The following is a 21,524-nucleotide window of genomic DNA, read 5'->3' as shown; positions in this document are numbered from 1 at the left end:
CTTTAAACGAGAGAATAGGAAGGTTGTCAGCTCAACTCCCTGTGGGAAAAAGAGAGTACGGAGTGCACTCTCTCCTAACAGAGATATACAAGGTTTTGTTCCATCTCTCTGCTCTGGCGTAATGTCAGCTGTTTATCCAGAGAGAGCCACCAGATAGCACATCTCTCCATCTTTCGATGTCGTCCCTTTTTCCTTCTCGTTTCTTCTTCCTCCCCCATTCTCCTTCTCGGATGCTCTCTGCTGTCCTCTGCCCACCGTTGTGGTGGGTTCAGTTCCTGACAAGGCCCTACATCCAGCTAGATGCTAAATGAATAATACATGCATGTTCTAGTTCTAGCAAGACAGAGGCAGAGAGATAGATAGATAGAGAGAGAGAGAGAGACAGAGAGAGAGAGAGAAAAGAGACCAGGAGGGAGAGACAAAGGACACGCACAGAGGATGTTTGTTTTTTGTGTGTGCCAGGGACAGCTTGGTGTTGAAGTCCCAGCATGGAAAGGCCAACGCTGTCAGAGAACTTTAGAGCCAGTCTATACACGGCCGGCACATGAGCAGACATCTGCAGCCAACATTCAAATGCATTCTTTCTTCTAGTCCTTCTGCAGAATTGGGAGGTTGTCAGTGAGATTCCCACTTGAGTGAAATCGTTGCAGCCTGAAGCAGAACGATTGAAGACATTGTTTCAGTCAGATCTAGAGAGCTTTGATTTCCAAGACTCTCTCTGTGTGAGTGTGTGTAAGCATGTGTATGTATGGCCTTGTATTTGATACGTTGTAAGGACCATTTTCCTGACACACTACACTGTGGGGACCGAAAAGGTTCTGTTTTTGGGTTACGGGTTGGGTTCATAACCAAGGTTTGAATGGAGTTTAGGTTAGGAATAGGGTTAGGCATGCACTAGTAATGATTAGGGTAAAGGTTAGGCTGTAGAATTTAATGAAAAATGAATGCAACACAATGCAAAGTCCTTGCATTTTGAGGTTAGAAGGACATGCTGTGTGCGTGTGTGTAAGCTACAACTGTGAGGTCCCCCCATTTGTTTCGAGGATCACAAGTCCCCCTTTAACCCGGCAGAACGAGGGCTGGCCTACATTTTATCAACTGCTTTAATTCAGTTTTGATGGGGATCAAAGCAGCAGCACAGCAGCCAGCAGAGAATGCATGCATTATCAATCATGTCTGTGGCTTTTTGTTGTACAGGAAAATATATTGCAGAGATCAAAAGAAGAGGGTCATCAAAGACAAAATCATCACAGACCCGTGGCGTTGATTCGTACGTAAGCCGGAAAACATATAAATCCAAAAGCAGTGTTAACTGTATGCAAATGCTTCCAAAGCATGTACGTTTGCAACAAATAGAAAATAATTTCTGCAATCTATCCTCCGGCTTTAGAATTAGGCATACATGTGCAGCTGTATGCTGTGCACTTCTGAGAGCGTTTTTGTTCGTCTTCGCTTGCTCTTCCTTTCGGTTTCTTCTCTTCTAAAGACAAGAAATTTCTGGTATGAACATTGGCGCCTTATCTCAAAGGACACATGCAGAGTCAAATGATTTGCCTCTGCCTCTGAACTGCCTTCACTTTTATTAGGGGGGAAAAAAAGGAACAAATGAATAGGAGCAGCAGGGGTCTAAGTTTGTAGAAATAAGTGAGTCAGCCTGGTTTTCAGAACATCTGTAGGGTTTTATAGTGGAACAAGTGGGGTCCTGGTTGTTGCTAATTGACGGAAATTCAAAAACAGTTTACTCTGACAGAATCCATGACAATCATCAAAAGAGTTGATGTAACTGGTTGAGTTGCAGAGACCGATATAAATACTCCCAGATTCTTTAATTATACTTTAGGCAGGGTAACATTTCCTTAGCCACTCTTTAACCTTGATACACATTAGAACTGTGTGTATCATTGCATTTTTCTCTCAACCATCACCAAAGCAACACTTGCAGTTTTATTTACATCAATTTAAATGTTGTTTAGTGTTGTCACACCAAAAAGAAAGCAAAGATACATGTCCCTAATTGTATGGTTTCTATGTATTGCATCACATCTGTCAACCCTCTGCAGTATCAACAATTTAAACTGATGTTGTTGTCTTATTGCTGGGTTTCCAATCATAACTACTGTGAGCAATAGTTGAAAATGTAACACAGAGACTGCTTATAGCCTTCATTTATCAGGCCTTGTCAACTTGTGCACTTTTTGTAATGTCGTAACTACAACTTCATTGTATTTATTGAGGTTTTATCTGGTTAAGCAACACAAAGTAACACACTATGGTGATGTGGGAGGAAAGGGATTGTGGCTTTCAGCTTTTTCTAAGTAAAAATCTGAAATGTAGTTTTACTTGATCTTGATTCAACACTATCTACGACTATGAATAGATGTTTTTAAAGTCTTGCCACAAGTTTCCAATTCGCTGTAGGCCTGGATTTTGACTGGACTGGACTGTGATATGTGAACATACAGTGATCTAAATCCTGCTTTTAGCTCCACTACTCTGACCAGCTTCATCTGGCTCAGGGCTTATCACCTGAGATTCTCTCCAAGTTGAAGCAACTAATGAAGCTAACTTTTTCTTTTCTTCAACAAAGAAGGCATCAGCATCAATGTCCGTATTTTCTTGGCGTATGTATATGTTGTCTTCTCAACCCCTGGGACGGAATCAGTTTCTGCTGGAGGTTTTCTCCAGTTAAAGAAAAGTTTTCCTTTTCGCTGTCACCACATGCATGCTCAGCATGAGTTAACATTCAGTGGAGCTAACTATCTGGATTCTGTACTTCTGAATGTAAGTTGGACCCGGTTGATTTGTGAAGTGCCTTTAGACAACATTTGCCGTGTAAAACTACTTGTGGGATTTGTGTGTTCAGGGTGATTTTCCGTGTTTTTGCAAGTAGGTCAAGAAGTTGAATATTTCCTTTGGTGCAGAGCATTTCGTGCCTCTTTCTGTGTACAGGTTGGGCTCTGCTTAGCACAGTTTCAAAACACATCATTATAAAAGTGCCAAGATTTGATATTTTTTTTTTCCAGCAATCCTTGAAGTCTAACATTTTTTAAGAAGTTGTGAAGAACATGATGCAGGAGTCAAGTATATCCTAGCTAAAAAAAAAGAAAAAAAGAAAAAACTGCTGCTGCGCCTTTAGCCTGTTGGAGCTCTCACACACAGCATGGTGAGCAGAGGAAGACACAGCAGCGATGATATGCTGCTGGGCACTTGAAAGCGGCAGCATTCCTGCATATCGAAACCCTGCTTAGCGAGAGCTGTGCTCCCAAGCAGTGAGCTGGTGTGAGGAGATGCTGAAATATTGCACCAGCAGGTATCTGGGTAAGTTCAGCCGGGTCAGCCCGAAGGTAAACAATGAGCCAAACCGTGATTAGCAGAGGCATCAGCACTCTGAGGGAGTTACAGCGTAGAAGTTCACTGCAGATATCAATTGTTTGACAGGCTAAAGTGTGGCGACAAAAGTTGGTAGATTCTTCACCCAAAGCAATTCAACTTACAAGAAACACAAAGACGCCCAGTCCAAGTTCTGTGAAGTGCAATCCACTTTTTTGTTTATCTGAAAAACCAAAGAGCTGTACAGGAATTGATCTGTTTAGTCAAATAAGTTCTAAAGATTTCTGTTGGTAAAATTTTCCTTCAGCACTGTTTTACAATTGGATGCTTTTGGATGTTGTTTTAACAGTGGCGATGCGTTTTTGATTATGAGAGATGGAACTATTTGCAGACATATACCTTCTATTTTATCTTGCTCATGATTTTGCTTGGTGATTTTGATGCCCCCATTTGTTTAAAGAGCTATAATAAATGTCAAAGAATTACATGTTATACTTTTTTGCTGGGTAGTTACTCTTAAGCTAACCCTTTTCCAATTCTGCTGCATTACAGCCAAAAAAATGTATGTACTTTTTTGTGGTATTTTATCTGAGAGACCAACACAGATAATTGTGAAGTGGGATAAATATTTAACGGGATTTTTATTGTTTTAAAAGTGTAAGTCCGAAAAGGATACGGTTTTATTTAGCTTCTTTTAGTCTGATACTCCCAAATAGAATAAATTAACAAATTAAGTCACACACAGGTGATCTTTAACTCATTATACCCCTGCTTTTCCGTCACAATGCTAGTGGTTTATTGGAGAACATTAGTTAGTTCTTTAGTTGAAAGAAAGCCATAAAAATTAGATCCACAGTTTTTGCTGTTTTACCACATAGGAGAAACAGCAAACATGTGTCTCTTACACATGTAGGAGACATATCTATTCTTCTGTTGGTCTAACAAATTAAATAACAGTACAATTTGTGGCTAATATTTGGCAGCATTTAAAAACATTAATACTTCTGAAGGGCATTGTAGTGTACCAGCCCCTATCCTTGAATTCACTTAAAGGATGGCGCATTTGGATCTTACTTTTTTCAATTTGGTGTTTGAGCTGCTACATTCAGCAGCTCAAACACCAAAGTGAAACTCATCTTTTTAGTTTGCGTTAAAATGAGTTGACTTTACGCCTGTGATTTGGTGAAGCTTTGGTGAGAACTCGTTTCTTCACTGCGGAAGAGATCAGAACCCTTTTCTTGCATGCTGAATTTATTTTCCAACTTACTGCTGTTTCCTTCAGGGATACTTCCTATTTTGATGAAACGAAGAAAGAGCTTTAATCTTAAGATGAAAGCCCCGTCATGTAAAACCAGACTCCGTACTCTGAAAGTAGCGGTGACAGGGCTTTCGGCGCAATTTTCTCTGGTAGTTGTTGTGCCGGAGGTCTTTAAATGTGTGTTGTTTTATTAAAAAGATGTATCCAACAGGTCACACCTCGATAAGCTGGTGCAACTCCGTCGTTTTGAAGCGAACCACGATGCAGAGTGGGTTGGAGTGTGAAGACTGACAAATGCAGCAAGTCAGCCAAGGTTGCAAAAGACATGTATGGCTGCATTTGTATAGCTGGACAAACATTGTTTCCATAGCAACGTCACTTGCAGATCAAAAAGATTGCACCCGTCTACCGGTTTTGAAAACGTGCAAAAATAAAAGTGTACATAGTCACCGTAAAAGGTGAGTGCATGCTACTTTCCAGAGAAACTAATGGCTCGTGTCTTTATTTGTAGTGTGCATGTGCCTCCGCGCAGCATTCCAACATGTAAAGCGGAGAATATTCTCTGATTAGAGCCGGAAGGAGTCGAGCTTAAATCTGACAGCAGATGCCACAACACAAACCCTTTGTGCTGATGCTTCAGCTGGCACAGCAGTTCAGCATCAGCACAACAGGACAACACAAGAATATGCCTCCCTGTCTATGCATACGAGGTGTGAAGCGCTGAAACCCCGTATGCACTCTCTCCTGCTTCCTGATCTCTCTGATTGTATCCACACTCTTGTTTGATTCTTGCTCCTTTACGCTACCCTTGTAATTTACCTCTTGCCCATCCCAAGTGCATCTTAATCACATCCCTCTTCTCTTTCTCCATCTCGCTGACTTGCTTTGTCTTCCTCTCCTCCTCCTTTCCCCAAGACTCCATTGAGGATTCGCAACAATGGAGTTGTTGACTGGATTAGGCAGTACAATGTCTGATCAAGGCGGCGGACGGGGGGGAAAAAAAAAATCAATGGACACATGTGATTTACTAAGCTGCTAAATATCCTCTGACATGTCGACCAATTAGCTTTGTAAAGTGGAGATATCTTTACTGCGTTCACAAGGTCATGAGATAAGTGCGTGTGAAGAAGTGGAACTTTCTGTGCTTGTGTTTCCCTGCAAAGGCGAGACAAAGGAATTATGAGACATTTAATAGCAGAGACATATCTTGATTTATCGTCTGTTTTGCCTAAATAGGATTGCATGGTTTGCATCTCGTGATAGTCACTCCAGTTGAATTTTTTTTCTTTTAGTTCAGATTAGTAGATGATGAATAAGAATGTACAAGTTGCCCTTCCAGATATTTATTGGAATTGCTGAGAGGTGTTTGGTTGTTCCTTTGGTTGTTTGGTGTTTATAGCTCTAGAGAAGGTTTTTGATACTTTGCTTTGAGGGGGGGGGTTTGCAGAGAGAGATGATGTAGTCCGAACTCTGGTATTGATCACGAATATTGACAATAGCTTATTCTTTAGTGTGTTATTTAGAGATTGTGTTGGTATTCAAGATAGTCAATCAAGTATGTTAGAGGAAAACACCAAGTTACTGGTTCTGTGATGGTAAAATAGACACCTTAACGCATGCCCTGTGGTCATGACCAAAGTTTTCAGTGATTTGGAAAAAGCTCCATGAAACCAACGTCACAAAATGTTACTTTCCTGGATAGAAGCATGTGGGTAAGATGTAAGTTTATTGGTTGAGCAGCTGTGAATAAAAGCAGTCTTGGATGATAAATCGAGATGTGTTTGTTTCCACATCCTCACATTGATAGAATTTGATTTATTAAAAATAATACCTAAATACATTCACTTTATTTTGGAGGGTTTTTTCCCCCACATCATTCCTAAAAATGCACATATCAGCTAAATATGAATTAGCCCAACTAATCATATTAAGCACTTAAAACAGCAGCACCACTGGCAAAGATATCCAACTTGACAGTGTTACTTTAATGTGACTTTTTTATTTTATTTTTTTCACTTCTCCACATCTCAGAGCCTGGGAACAGAACTGTCAGTACGGCCTCACTGTTATTACAGTTAACTTCCATAAGTGATACTTGTGCTAGTTTGCTGCACCATTGAGTGATCAGCAAATTATAAAGCAAAAAGTTATAAAAGAAAACTTTCTAAAAGCCAATTTTCGCTTTATTGTTCATGATAAAGAAAATGCTCTTTGCTACTTTTTACTGAATGACTGTTAATCACAGCTTCAGTCTCGTAGGCTTTATGATTTTACACCAAGCCTCAGATCTTTTGTGCATTTCAACTGAAGTTTTATAAAAGTTCACTAAAAAAAGGCAAACAAGAATGCTTATTAAAAGTTGTATAATCAGCTGCGTAACACCAAGGGTTTGGTTTCTCTTGTTCCCATGAATCAAACCAAATTACATCAAATCAGTCAATTCTACTGCATTGAGTTAGCGGTATGAATGCTAATGCGCCTTACTGTTTTTTTCTATTCAAATATCGAATCGATCAGATATTGGCCACAGCCCTGCGATGCACATCCCAACTAAACACAAACACTACAAGCCAACCTGGTCATTTTTGGCTTTTTTGACACATGCACATTTTTAAAGCACCAAAGTGCATGTTTATAAAAACACAGATATATGATGGCACATTTCTTTGATTGATCAATGCTTTTTATTTATGATTAACTGACCCAACCTGTTTTATCTAAAGACCAAACTAATTCTCCAAGGTTTGGATACTGAACAGCAAATTAGCATTTTTAAAAAGTCAAGAGAAGAGCTAATTTCATTGTAGCTCCAATATGCATAAACTCATATTTAATAAATCAGAATATGTATGAGGCTCCTCTATCACATTAAAATGACTTTTTTAATGTACTTTGATCAGGTAGGATACATAATTTTTGTGAAGTCCACTTTTCAGAATTTAAAATGTTTACTTATTGGTCCTGTGTAATATTCTAACATTAAACGTCTCGTTTTCTTTTATTAAATATTATTGAAAATTAACTTTTCAATAATATTCTAACTTACTGAATATGACAACATGCTCAGCTGGAATGAGGTTTTTACCATCACACTCAACATGTGGTTTAAAGAAATTTATTTTTGTCTGATAAATAGTTATCCAAACGTGTGATCATTTAAAAAATATATCAACTTTATTTGTGTTGTGGTGTAATATATGTGAAAAAAAAGCTTTAAAATTCCTCTAGTTATCTGTGATTTGGTTATATGTTTTATCATGACCTCAGTGATTACTATCCATTTGCTGGGGGAGAAATCTTTCCTTATATGTCTATTTTTTAAATCATTTCACCCTGATACTCAGCAACACTTCTACCTAAGATCTAGTGAAATTTTCATTTACGTTCCTTAATTTTAGTTGAAGTCCCGTTCCTTATGTGAAACTGAAATTCCACCAACGGCATATTAAAAATCAAACTCCGGACAAGCCGATGAAGCTATCCCGTGTATTCTGTTTGAAAGCACTGAGGGATTCTGGTTTTCAGCTCTCTTGTGTTGCTGATCCAGCCAGGTAGTCACCAGGTTGCTGCATTGAGTCACAGCAACAGGTCGTGTTGTTTTGCATTTAAATAGCCCCGCAACTTCTGTCTAGTCCTGGAAGAAAATTACACTGTGGGATGCATCTTAGCATCCTAGCACATTGTGTTGTTTTGCAGAACCAGGGTGTGCTTGGCTGACTGAGTCCAGGACAGCTGTGAGTGAGGACCATTCACTGCTCTGTCGGGGTTGGAGATGGAGGCACTGAACTGAGGCCACCTATCCTGTGTTTCTCCTACATGTCACCTCTTCTCTCTCTAATAATTTCCTGAGTGGAAGACAGCTCGGAGTGAAAAGCAGAGAAGGAAAGATTGTTTGTGTGTGTGCGTGCGTGCGTGCGTGTGTGTGTGTGTGGCTCCGTGTGTAAAAAAAAAAATAAAAATCTGCTGCTAAACAAAATACACCAAACACTTGAGCACAGTCCTTAACAGATTATGTAAGATCATTTGCTAGATTATGTAAGAAGTACTGAAAAAAAAGCATGATTTAACATAATACATGGCCTCAGATTTAGTTTTTGGGGAATTTTAATTACATTCTTTTTACTATGCCAAATTTGGTTTGGGACTCATGAATAATAATTTGTCCATAAATTTCATTTCTCGAACTATTCCACCCCTGTAAAACATGGAACCACTTGTTGATTCAGGAAAGCAGTCACCTTTCAGCCAACATCGTAAAAAGGTAGAGCCTTCACTCTGAATCTGAAATCGAATAATAACTTGCATGCAGAGAAGAGGAAGGACGAAGGACAGTGGTGTTTGAATTATAACCCCCATGATGCCATGGTAACTAAGCAGTCCAGAGGTTGGCTGGGAACAGGAACAAGGTAAAAGGTTTTCCGCTGCAAACCGTGAGTAATGAAATGCCTTTCATGAAGTACATTTAATTATTAAACAATTTTCTTTGCAGGAGGGTTTCATTCAGCCCAGAATTATTTTTGTCTTCATTCTTTCCCACAGGTCTGGCATGCAAGCCTCTGCAGGTTACCAAAAGGACAAATCCACTGCTTTCCAAGAGGCCATATTCTGTAGACTCTAAATGACCTTGTGTGTGTTTTTTTTTCTTATGGAGAATTGCGAAGCAAAAAGGCCTTTGTCTTTGCATTAAAGTTCAGTAATTTAGTTCACAAACGGTATCCAGGTAGATTCATTGAACACAGTGACATATATCATCCCTGCCAGATTGTTATTGCAAGTACAAATTTGTTCTTAATAACTCACCTGCTTAACCCTTTATGGACGGTAAATTAAATAAATATCAAGTGTTTAGATGTATTACTTTTAAGTTTTCAAAAAATTAGGTAAAAAATGACAGTTTTATACAGCAACGTTATACATACATTACAGTCTGGCGCCCAGTAAAACTATGACATAATGGGCTCTTTGCACGTCAGCTTCCGTGTTCGGGGATAAGCGGCTCGGTCGCTTCCGGTCTATTGAAAACGCCATTTTACACTCGGTGCTTGCAGGACTTGCCCAATGTAACAATTAATGATGTACCACGATCCCAAGCTCCAACAAGTAAGCTGGAGAAAAGATGTACGCCTTATTATACATTCACAGATACAAAGGTGAGTTTTACTTTCTTTAAACTTTGTGGCTAACATTAACTTTAGCTTATGCTAGTAGGCAATATTCTCTGACATTTTCATTATAAAAATGTGCTATTTAAGTACCTAAACATTTTAATCCATTCTAACGGACAATGTTTTACCTTATTTTGTACTTATTTTCAAGTATTATGTGTGTTTATTGTCATCAGTGTCAAACAGAGATCAAGTAACGGGGGTGATTACGGTTCGGGCTTCATGCTTCCGAAGCACAACAAGCCCCATTGCTTAAAAGTAGGGCAGCACTGGTGTCAGGGTTCTAGCTCAGCTGACTGTTCATGTTAAAAGTTGTTTTTTTTTAGAAAAAAATGGCTGTGTTCTTTAAGGTCTCTGTGTTATTTAGTTTTATTACTTTTGCATGCTTCTTGTGAAGAGCTCAAATAGGACGGTGTTTACAGCAGTGTGTACAGTCGGATCTTTGCTCGGCTGTCTGGCTCTGGTCTGCTCATTCGTTCCCATATACTCGCTCTTTCAGGCTGAATACAGAAGTTATTCCATGGAAATAACACAGGGATGGCTCCTTTATTTACCATCTTTTTCGGTAGATTTAGGCAGAATAAGCTGATCCGGAGTGAAGTGAAGGTTGCCAACTTTGCTGTGCGGCGTTAGCTTTGACTTGTAGCGATTAATATTTACAAACCACCGTCTTCTTAATTCAAGATTGCTTGGAAATCTATGCAAACTTAAAAAGCCCATTATATTTAAAAAACCACAATGTTCATAGTATTGCTTTATTTGCTTCTGAATACAACTTTGTCTTTTCTAGCTGTCATGGTAAATCAAAGCGGAAGCAAGCATTTCGATCATGCGGATGTGACGTCAGCGCCGTACGTGCAAAGAACCCATAAAATGATGGGTTGCAGATTGGAAAGCATCTTAGCAGGAACGATGCAGAAACGATTCATAACAAATAAACAACTCAGAAATAAATCTGTTTAATAATAAAATGTTAATTCACAACTCAAGCCTTGTCAGATCACTGAAACTGCCTGCATGTCAAAGGTTCAGCAGTATGACGACGTGCGGGTCGTTTCTTTCTGCACAAAACAGTGTCCATTTTGGATTTTCACCCTAAGGCCATAAAAAATGTGTCTCCCTACATAGGATCTTGTGTCCTCTCCACCTTCTCAATAATTCAATGGAAAGAGGAGATGTCAGCTCTGGTATAATTACTGTGTGAGGGTGACAAGCTCCTCTGTCAAGGGCAAGATGGGGAAACAAGCGTTACAGTGCTGAGAAAGCTAAAAGATCGAGCGGTAGTGTGTGTGCGACTGGCACTGTTGATGGGAAATGCTTCGACTTCTACAAGGTGATGAAACTGGAGGTAATTTGGATGGGGAGCGCTGTGACAACAAGAGCTATTTTAAAAAAAAAGAAACTCAACTTACCTCCAGCTTTATAGAAGTAACTCTAAAATAGTGACAGTGGTTTTATACTCCGCACAAAACGAATCATGTCCAGGTGCAACGTCTCATTCATAAACTTCAATATTAGTCACGAGATTCGTGATTGGTGTGCAAGTCTTCAGTGGTTGTGAAGCAATGCAATCCATCAACATTAGGCAGAGAGGTACAATACAGGGTGCAAGATCTGATTTCAGCTCTGGGCCCAGCTGAGATGACAGACTGTGTTAATTTAACATCAGGCGAACCCCAAACTTCCTGCTCAGAGAGAGCCTCAGCATGAGCAAAGCTGCCAAGATGTGACTAAAACTGTTAATGTCACAGAGACCTGAAATCCTGGAGCAGGCAAAGGGTTTGGCACAAAGCCCCGGGTTTACAATGAGCTGTACAGACCAGGTAGTCGTCATTAGAACTGGACATTTTTGACAGATGGGTACCCAGGAAACCATCCCCACTGAGATACATTGTCTCTGCTAGAGCAGTGATCTGGACTTGCCCCTCGCTGCCTTACTCCACCTCATGTAAGAGGCTGATCTGATCTGAGATCAGTACTGATGAAACTGTTCTTATTTCTTTGAAACAATACAGAGTGGGATACAGATTCAACTATTTATATGTATTCTGCTATACATTTTCATAGTATTTGAGAGAAATTGAGTTTTATAAAATAAATCTTCATTGAACGTTCACTGTGGCTCTGTCTGGAGGTGTTTCAGCTGTTTTGTGAAGGTTTACTTTGGCATCAGATAATAGCATTTTCAACAGCCTGCCATAATGACATTTTCTGCATCCCTCATCGAATGCTTCATTCCAACTGAGATATCAAAAAAATATGGCCTCAGTATTGATGGGATTCAGAGTTGGACCTCGCCCTCGTCAAATTCATCCAACCTTAAGAAAACACATACCCGTAACTCCCACAGAGTGAACTTTCATAATACGAGTCCATATTCACATTACAAGGCAAGACTGATATAAAGCATGACACAGACCCTTTTCACACTGTTATATTCTATTATGTTGAACCAAACATTAAAGTGGGGTATACATAGGGAAGTTTCACACTGTCATGTGGGGAGCTGTTTGTATTCACACAGAGAGGTAAGACTCCCGATGTTAGCTACTTGCCAGTATAGATGTAATGCTCGGCAAATAACAAATAAGGCATATGGCAATTCCCAGAGATTTCAACTTGCTGTAGAGGTTTTTTTATTTGTATTTTTGATAGATAGATGGAGTCTAGTGCAACCATTGCAGCTAAAGATTGTGTGTTTGAGATTTAAAAGACGTATCCAAATTAAATCAGCCTATCTCGCTCAGTTAAATTAATGGAAAAAAATAACTCCTGAAACTCACCCAAAATAATATGTGGATTGTTTTATGAATACATAATAAATGAAGATATTCTCTACTGACTGGTTTGGGGGAAAAAAAGTGAAGCTCAACTATGTGGAAGTCTGAAAGATATGGTAAATAAGTAGAAAGACTAAGAACAAATAAACTTTTATTGCAGTATCATGAAATCACACTGACAATGTCTAGAAAATCCAACCTATATTAAGTAAGGAAAATATGAATCATAAATTATTATTATTACAAAGTCATTGGTGTACTTCTCTGTATATTTATTGAACTGAATCTTCTCTTGCTCTATTCCAGGGGTCTTCAACTCCAGTCCTGCAAATTTTGGATGTGTATTTGCTTCGATATACAAATAATGAGGCAATTAGCAGGACTCTGGAGAACTCGACTGCATACTGAAGATGTGATCCAGCCATTAGATTTAGGTTTGTTGGATCAGGAACACATCTAAAAGTCGCAGGACACCAGTCGTCGAGGCCTGGATTTGAGAACCCTTGGTCTAGTCTCTTTAGCTCCTCTGTAGGACTGAGGTTTTGGGATTTTATACGGTTGATTTCAGTGCCTAGGGAGTCATTTCTGTGTTGTTTTTGACCATATGCTTTGGTTCATTAACCTGCCAGAAGACTTCCTGATGACCCATTTTTTAGTTTTCTGGTACCAAGTTAAAGAGTTCATATAATGATGAGAACGTGCTGAAACTTTGGGAACTTTGGTATGCAGCTTGGACTTGTTTTTTACATTGCCAGATCAATTCAAATGCACAGCATTCACTGTTGTGCTCATTTTAAATAGTAATGTCCTTGCAAATACAATCTGTCAGTGCTGAAAATGTCTAGGAGGAGCATACAGGAAGAATATTGTTCATGTCTAACTCTTAACTATACAGTTCAAAGTGATACATCCAGGCAGTTTTGAGTTTATGCATCATTGAAAATATATATTCTCTCTGTGGTTATAACTAAATCTGTAAAAAGAAACAACATGCTTTCAGACTCTTAAAATTGTGTCAACGTTCTTCTTATTCCTTCCAATGAGCCATCATTTTATCCACTTGTGTTAAACCAGGAAGAGAACTAAAACATGTAGGATGCCGGCCCTCAAGGACCGACTTTGGACACTACTGTTTTAGGCTAAAGTCGGGTGTTTGCTGTTTACAAGCTAGATATTAGTCTTGTCTGATCACAAGAAGTAGTTTTATTGAACTAGGTTACTGTCACATTTCGTAAACTTAGCATGTTTATTTTTGTGAATTTAGAGCAGGGAAGGCAATTTTTAAACTTTTAGCATGAGAATTTGTCAGTCCTTTTAAAGTCTATTTTTTCCCTAGAAGGAGTTAGCGACAAGTATGTAGGGCACTGCAGAAGCGGCATGAAATGAACAAGTAGTTCTGTCTGATATCAAGCAAAAGAAAAAAACCTTTCTCTACTTGGCGATTCACCAACGTTGAAAAGGACTTTATCCACTGAGAATATAACACATCCTCTTGTAACTTGACTATATTCTGACATATATTAGGATATCATAGAAGGAGCCATGAACTCACTTCACTGTTTAGCTTAAATGGTTTACATTGCAGCCAAAGCACAGATTCACATGATGATGTCACCAGGGATATGCTCAAATATACAATAACAAGGAGCACAACTGCTGTACAAATATGCCTGACAGATGTTAAGAGTATGGAAGCTATGAGCAATTATTGCAAAATCCACATGATGACACAAAGGATTCCTATAGGCATGTAAAATGATCCTAGGATATCCTTCAGAGTAAAGCAAAACACCCACATATGATATAATGTTTCTTAGACACTGTAACTGTTTAGGTCACTGTTAGTTTTATTTGTTTTGTTTGACTAAGTTCAGATTTTTGTTTGATTTATCGTACAGGTTTCTAATGTGTGTGGGGGTGTGTATACATGTTTGTGTGTGTTTATTGTCATTTTACGTCCATAATTGTTTTGCACGTTACATTTCTCTTTTGTACTCCATCAAGGATAGTGGAGTTATTATATTTTTTATGTGTTTGTCTGTCTTAGCAAGCTACTCAGAAACTATCAAGAAAGATAAAGTGGAGAGAATAAGACTGAACAAAGGAATACTTCATTCAGTTTGACTGTAAATCAGAATGTATTTCTGAGGAAAAAAGGAGCACAACTTTAGCTTTGTGTTTTCTCTGAATGCTCTGCCTTATGCCTTAGCTGTTAGCTTTGTACTCGCAAGGCTTGAACAGGTCTCTGAGATCAGTTTTGCATCCAATTTACATCATTACAAGATTCCAGTGTGGCTCATTTTAGTTATATTGTGTTCTGTCATTATATTCAATTTTCACAGCAATTTTCCTAATGCAAGTCTGAGAATTTAGCAGGAGAAAGTGACTGCGCCTAGTAGAGCTGAACTCCTAGGACACATGAAAAGCTCAACAGCCTCAAAGCTTCCTTTTTCATCTGTTTACATTTGTCTTTACATTGTCCTGTATCTCTTCTTGCACTGTAATGCTAAAGAGGAAGAAAATAAAATCCAATATCAAAAGGGACTGCATTTTTGATCGTGGGGGGAAGTGGCAGTGTTTAATCAAACGCCCTGTTTGCCATTCTCCCTGTACTGAACATCCCAAGGCGAGCACATCAGAAGCCGGTGGAGAAAGGCCATGTTCTGTGTTTGAAGGCAGCCACGCCAGGACACACAGAGGCTGTTTGTAACTAATTAGGTCTAGTTTGACTCACCTAGATTTTAATTATGATGACCTATCTTTCAAAATTCCTGCCCATTACACGGTGCCTTGAAAGGTAACCCGACACTCAAACTTTTTCCGCATTTTCTTACTTTACAAGCACAAGCTCCTCTGTGTTTTGTAGGGATTTTATTTGAGAGACCAACACAAAGTAGTAGAGCATTGCTGTGAACTGGAAGTAAAATGAAACATAGGTTTTAAAATTTTTCATGAATTAAAATATTACATAGACATTTCTGTCCCCCCCCCCTTTATTTTAATGTTGCTAAATAAAATAATTTGCATCTAGCTTCCCTCAAGGTTACCCATAAGTAGTTAGTGCCTTTTTGCAGTAGAAGGCATGATGTTAGACAACAGTGAATAACATGGGAGGACTACAGTAGACAAGTCAGGAATAAAGTTGCAGAGAAGATGAAACCTGAAGTAAAGAGTAATTCATTTAAAATGTCTTGCTTAAGATGTGCTTTTCTCATTATATGGCTCTATTAATGTATGATCAAAGCCCTTCTTGTTTTCTATTTCACTTATATGCTTCATAAAACTTTCTCCACTAATTGACTTGATGGCAAATTGATTGCTGTGTCAGATAGCGAATATCTGTTTTCCACAGACGTCCTGAGGTATTTTAAAGGTTACAGCAGACCGTTAGCTTATCAATTTACCACCTAATGAGGTCCATCAAAGGAAGGATCGCAAATCATTATCGTCACTTCAGGTTTCCTATATTTTCATCGCGGTCAAACTCTTCTGCCGCATTCCTAATTAGAGAAATCAGTCTTCAGGCTTTGCTCTCATTCACCATGAACTCAACTGTTAATCAGATTTGCGAGAGCCTAAAATGTTACGCAGCCAGCTGCAAATTATTAACTTACTAGTATTTTTCCTTCAGTGTATGACAGATTGCTGCCCAGAGGAGAATATTCAGCGGAAAAGCAGCACAAGACAGGTGATTCATGGATAGATGTTAATGCGGCGGACGTACGCGACTGAGGATATTCCCAGTGGTATGCACTTACAGTTAATTGATAATGGAGGTCTATGAAAAGATGCACACTAAATCACAGCCATTGAGCTTGCCTATAAGGTTGCAGCAATTCAAAGAACAACTCTCCTGAGTCCCATAAGCTTTTCAACAAGTGAGAGCTCTGCTGAATTAATAATAATGGAGGAAATATGTTTAACTCATATTACTTTAGAAAAGACATTGCAATTTCAAACGGGGAACTTGTGCATAATGCTGCAAAGAAGAAATGCACCAACCTCCACCTAATCCAGGTTACGCAATCTTCCAATGATATTCTTGATGTCTCTATGTAGCAGTTTGATTAGTGTCTGTACCAATATGCCCATGGCTCTGAGGCTGGTCCTGACTCGGAGGACGGTATTGACTCAGAGGCAGGTCCTTCAGTTCCAGCAAATTCAAAAAGACCAAATGTTGGTATTTTTGTCATGCTTTCAGCACCAAGGTTTGTCTGCATTGGTAATATTTTTGTGTTACAACATAAGGCGCATGGTCCATGTCTCTGATGGAGAGCGTCCCTTCAACACGACACATCCTGTTTCTGTTGAAATCAGGCTTCACCTCAACTGCAGGCTTTATCTCAGACTCTTCATTCTTGCTTAGGTCTTCAAAGTCTATTGATTCGATGTCTTCCAAAACTAGATCACCTTCGTTCACATATGGATAGGATTTGTTTATGTCCTTGTCATCAAAGTCGACTGCGTCTTGGCTTTCAATGTTTTTTAGTCCATACTCAGAGGCCATTTGCGACTCAGAGGACGGTCCATACTTGGAGGTCGGTCCCGACTCAGAGGATGGTCCGGACTCAGAGGCAGGTCCAGACTCAGAAGCCAGTCCGGACTCAGAAGTCGGTCCCGACTCAGAGGCTGGTCCCGAATCAGAGGCATGTCTAGACTCAGAGGCATGTCGGACACAGAAGTCAGTCCGGACTCAGAAGTCGGTCCCGACTCAGAGGCATGTCCGGACTCAGAAGTCGGTCCGGACTCAGATGCTGGTCCATACTCAGAGGCAGGTCCCAACTCAGAGGCAAGTCCAGACTCAGAAGTCTGTCCGTACTCAGAAGTCTGTCGACTCAGAGGCTGGTCGCGACTCAGAGGCAGGTCCAAACTCAGAAGTCTGTCTGGACTCAGAGGTCGGTCCGGACTCAGAAGTCGGTCCGGACTCAGAGGCTGGTCCATATTCAGAGGCAGGTCCCGATTCATACGCCGGTCCGGACTCAGACGCCGGTCCCGACTCAGAGGCCGATAGTGACTCAGAGGTCGGTCCCGACTCAGAGGCAAGTCCAGACTCAGAAGTCTGTCCAGACTCAGAGGCATGTCTGGACTCAGAAGTCAGTCCAGACTCAGAGGCCGGTCCATACTCAGAGGCCCGTCCATACTCAGAGGCTGGTCCAGACTCAGAGGCAGGTCAATACTCAGAGGCTGGTCCAGACTCAGAGGCAGGTCAATACTCAGAGGCTGGTCCAGACTCAGAGGCAGGTCCCGACTCAGAGGTCGGTCCTAACTCCTCTGTGTGGCCCAAACTCAGAGGCCAAACTAAGACTGGGCAAAATTCAACGTTTGTTCCACTCTTAGAGGGTTCTTGAGTTTGAGCATTGTCTGAATTATCTCCACAACAGAAAGCATGTTGAATGTACTTCCATGCCTTTCTGAGATGGTCTTGTCAAAGATTATTTTTCCTAGGATGTGCCAGGCTTCTTTTGAAACCCTGTATAACCTTGTAAATAACTATTGGGTTGTCACTTTTTATCATCATAAACAACAATTCTCTAACTAAATCATCATTGCCTGAGGGACGTTGAAAGATATCTCCACAGAGTTTTCTTTCCATCTTGTCAAAAAAGACTAAATCTATGTCCTTTACTTCTTCCCAGAGTTTAGGAGCAAGCCTTTTCTGGACAGGTACGGTGTGCTTCATTTTGTAAGCGGCATATCTACTTATAGCGACTTATAAATCAATAGCCAAAGAATTTTTTCCACCATATTTCTTCTTTCCTCTTCGGTTCCACGTTTGAAACCCATCTCTTTCGCGTCCCTCAAAAATCGTTCAGGGTTCATGCCTGCCTGAGTATAATCCTCACTCAGGCAGTTTTCATCTGAGTACAAGTCCTCACTGGGAAAAAAAAGTCTTTCTGATCTTTCGTTTTGTAGATGTAAACATTTTCTTTGGAGGAACAGGATTCTCCAGGTGATGTTTGAATTTTTCCACAATAACTTTATCTCCTTCTGGGTAATAAAGAAGTCCAATTAAATGCAATCCAGAAGCAAAGTGGGAAGCATCTCTGGCGAGGCTTTGGAAAATTCATTCACTCAGCTCTTCTGACACCTCTGAGAGATCATCCACATTTAATTCTCCTGTTTCTCTCAAAAGTAAGATAAAAACCTCATGGTGTTCTTCCAAAAATGTTTCACCACGCGCTTCTACGGGCGAAAATGAAGTCGGCGGCTGCTTACCGTAGTTGCTAGACCTGTTGTGGCTCAATATTGGTCCATATTTAAGGCGCACCGGATTATAAGGCGCACTGTCGGCTTTTGAGGAAATTGAAGGTTTTTAGGTGTGCCTTATAGTGTGGAAAATACGGTACATTGCTGACAGCCTATCTCATAATCTAAAAAGCTTGAAAACGTATTATTAGAAAAATAAATAACAGTAAAACTTACAAATGTCCAGAAAGAGAAATAGGAAACACTCCATGAAAGATGTAAACAGGCTGCAGACAATCAATTACTCTAAAGGAACTGCATAAAGAGATCAGAGAAGTTTAGCCACATGATATTCAGTAATTTTACCACCTGCTAGCTGCCATTGTTAGCCTATTAATGACTCATTACCTGTTTAGCTTGAGCTCTTGGACCTCAGGTTACAAAGCCAGCAAACTTGCACTTCACCCGCCGACTCAAATCAGATTAACTTCCCTTAATTGATGTAGATCAGATGTTTTCATGGCTTTTAAGGAAGAAAAATACAGTTTTTAGAGTGACTGCATTGAGTGCTTTAAAAATAACCCTGTCAAAAGAATAAGATTACAGTATGTTACCTATTTGTCAGGAAAGACTGAGAGCTCAAGGTGCTGTCAGTTTATACAGTTGTATTTCTGTATCTCTGATCACATTGTACTGCAACCACATCCTATCATAGCTGCATGTGTGCACAGAATTGTATGCACTCTTTCAAACATGTGGTGTCTTGCCAGGGTATTCACCAGTTGTCACATTGCGACAGGTCACACAGGTCTTGACTAAGCGTTCAAGTGACGCTTAGTCAGTGTTTTGGTACAACAGCGTGTACTTCCTTACGGTCTTAGCCAGTTGCTCCTTAAAACTGTCCATTCTGGTATCTGGCTGACAAATGGGCTCTTTTTCGTTGGGGCTTTTTACTGATAAACATACCCACAAAACTCTGACCACTCCCACTGTAGTTTTGTATGCAGAGGAAAGCAAAAGGTTCACCAAAGAGGTTGTTAAAAGATGGAGTAGAAGACATGAGTCTGACAACAGAATTATGACATTTTTGAAATTGTGGCCTTGAGAACTAATTTTAGCACTTCTGGCCAACCATGTAGGGGCCTTTAAAGACTAAGGTTAGTGTTGGTGTTCAATCATACAGCATTTTTGTATGTCAAGACATTTAGTTCTTTCCTCCACTTGACAGAGCACCTTCGACTTTCTGTTTGCCATGACGCTTTAATGCAGGGGTAAACTGCAATTAGGACTTAATTACGCCGTTCTTTCCACAACATTTTTCTTCTCTCCACTCATCTACACTTTACAGACTGGACAGTCAACTAACTGTATTTTAATCTGTGCTACTGCACTTTGGAGCATTGTTTGTAGACTTTCAAGGACAAGGGTGACTCTCTCTCCACACTCCATGATCAGTCAGCTCTTGCATCTTCTCCATTCCCTTAAAATGTTTGTTCTTCTTGCCAAACACACAGACCCATTAATAGTGCATGAATTAAAAAAAAAGAAAGAAAAGCAAATTGAGAGCAAACAGCAGCAATGCATAAATTTATTTAATATTCTCATTGCTTTCAGCGCAAGCTGCTCAGCTTGTGCACTGCCTAGTGAAATCATGACAGCTAAGATTAATCTGGCTCATTTGGAAAAGCATCACTGAGCACTGTAGACAAAACAACTTTTGGTTGCATGCTGTAGGTAAGAATACTGAAGCTGTGTCTTCATTTGAACTGTTTTATCATTCGAGTTTTTCATGTCGGAGTTATGAAAAGGAAGTGACAATTTATATCGCAGGCTCTTTTGATCCCAGTTTTCATAAGGCTAACATTGTAATTCATAATTTATCAATTCTTCCCATGATAATGGCGCAAAGCCTGAAGTGAGCTGAAAGGATGTGAGCCGCAGTAACCCAAAGCTAATCAATGTGTTAGTGTTTAAGAGTTGGATGGAGGACGGTTTTGTCCAGGGGCCTTTCACGTGGTAAGTGAGACTAATCTTTTAGTATTACTATGACCAAACTAATCAATTCTGAAGACAGACAGTAGGCTTTAGGAAAGAGCTCAAAGCTGGGTTGCGGCACTCACCCGGGGGAAATTTTCTCGGAAGTGCTGAAATTCATCTGGTCTTTTATTCACGCAAAACACACAAATGTCCTTATCATTCTCAATCAAAAACTCACATTCCACCTACCTCTTTGAATCCATGTATTCTCTCTCTTTCTCTTTTTTTTCTTTCTCTCTCTTTATTACACACACACTGAGCATATGAGGCCAGGTGGTGTGGTTAGTGCCAGATCTTGCTCTCTGCTCTCTTGAGTGCAATTGGTAACCCGAGCTGCCTGTTTGAATAACTCACTTATCCCAAAAGCTTCCTCACTGCAAAGACATATACTAACATAGCAGTGCTCTATTCAGAGAGCGTTTAAGCTGCTGAAATCTGCTGATGATCAAAATCCAACAGAATCTAAATTGCCTCTAAATAATGGCTCATCAGTTCATTATTGGTGTCAAGTAGAAAAGGTGTAACATATTTTTACTTACATCGTACACAAGAGATACAACTATGCTTTTACAATTCAGCAGTTTTTTTTTTCAATTTATTTTATGAATCTTTCAGTCAGCAATATGTTTTCATGGGGAAGGGAGCGAGGAGGTGGTGCGGCACCACTAATGATTTTTCTATGTGAAACAGTTACTGTCAACAGATCATGTAAAGTGCCTCTGGCTGGAGTGAATATCTGATATAAAAAAGAAAACGAAAAAAAAAACA

This window comes from Poecilia reticulata, linkage group LG5 (genome assembly GCF_000633615.1).
Source record: "Poecilia reticulata strain Guanapo linkage group LG5, Guppy_female_1.0+MT, whole genome shotgun sequence".
Taxonomy (NCBI): domain Eukaryota; kingdom Metazoa; phylum Chordata; class Actinopteri; order Cyprinodontiformes; family Poeciliidae; genus Poecilia; species Poecilia reticulata.
This window is presented reverse-complemented; position numbering follows the sequence as displayed.